This window comes from Arachis ipaensis, chromosome B05 (assembly GCF_000816755.2).
Source record: "Arachis ipaensis cultivar K30076 chromosome B05, Araip1.1, whole genome shotgun sequence".
NCBI classification, from domain to species: Eukaryota; Viridiplantae; Streptophyta; class Magnoliopsida; order Fabales; family Fabaceae; genus Arachis; species Arachis ipaensis.
Genome location: NC_029789.2, coordinates 138,977,780 through 138,978,840, shown reverse-complemented (window position 1 = coordinate 138,978,840; position 1,061 = coordinate 138,977,780). Strand labels below are relative to the sequence as shown.

General features: G+C 25.4%; 1 protein-coding gene across 1 annotated transcript in view; it reads left to right on the top strand.

Moving 5' to 3' along the window:
- LOC107641298 (putative ABC transporter B family member 8) overlaps nucleotides 1-1,061 on the top strand; it is a gene marked incomplete at its 3' end in the record, with an annotated part of 6,998 nt that overhangs the window by 2,531 nt on the left and 3,406 nt on the right.

Sequence of the window (1,061 nt, the reverse complement as noted above, 5' to 3'; positions counted from 1 at the left end):
CAGAAATTTTTAATAAATTATTATTAACAAATAAATTTTATTAATTTATGTATATAAATTTTAAAAAAATATGAGTATAAATTATATTGATTCATATATACAAAATTTTGGTAAATATAAGTACAAATTATATATTTTTTATATGTGAAATATCTGTAAATATGGGACAGCTAAAAGTTCATGAAATCTAGCTAATGCTGTAAAGAATCTAACATGTAGTTGCCAGCTTGTCACAGTTTTATACACACTGAAGCAATGCAATTTTCCTTTATTAGAGAAATGATGGTATTAAAGTTACTAGTTTAGTTGCATGATTAATTTGGATCGGATGATAACATTGACCACTAATCATGTCACTCTAGAAAAGTAGTGTTCATGTATAATATCTTTCACCAGTGTGTCAATTATTTTAGAAGAGTAGCTGAAATAGTGAAATGAGCGGTGTCTAATAATGCTCCTTTCAAAAAAGTGATCTCTTAAAGCATTATGATTAAAAGCAAGAGTACGTACTTAAAAGGAAAGGTTACTTTAGTGCACTAGATTTTCTTCTTTTTTAAAAAAAATCATTTTAATTAATTAGTGCATACTGGTTTTTCTGTTCTAGTGTTATAATTTAGATTAGATGTCTTAGTTTAATCTCCTTCGGCTTAGTAAACTTTCTACTAAGCGCAACCATAGCTTCAAATTAAAGTGCTTTATTATGAATTATTGATAAAATTGTCACTGTATACTATAAAAACTTGACGCGAAACTAATTGATTTTATCTGAAAATAATACTAATATATATTAATTAATTAAATATTCATATTGTTTCATCTAATAATCTCTTCAACTTATTTTTCATCAGTAACTTCAAATGACGAATTAACGTTGATATGAATCTAGCAAGAGCCATATTTTGTTGCAAGGGTTTGTAATGGAAAAACTACAATGAAGTACTTGATGAAAAATAAGAATTTATGATGAAATGAAGTTATTTTTATCACGAAACTATTTTTGTCAAAAATTTAACAGGTGGCATATGAATATTAGGCTTCATAAAAATATTGAGTTATAAACT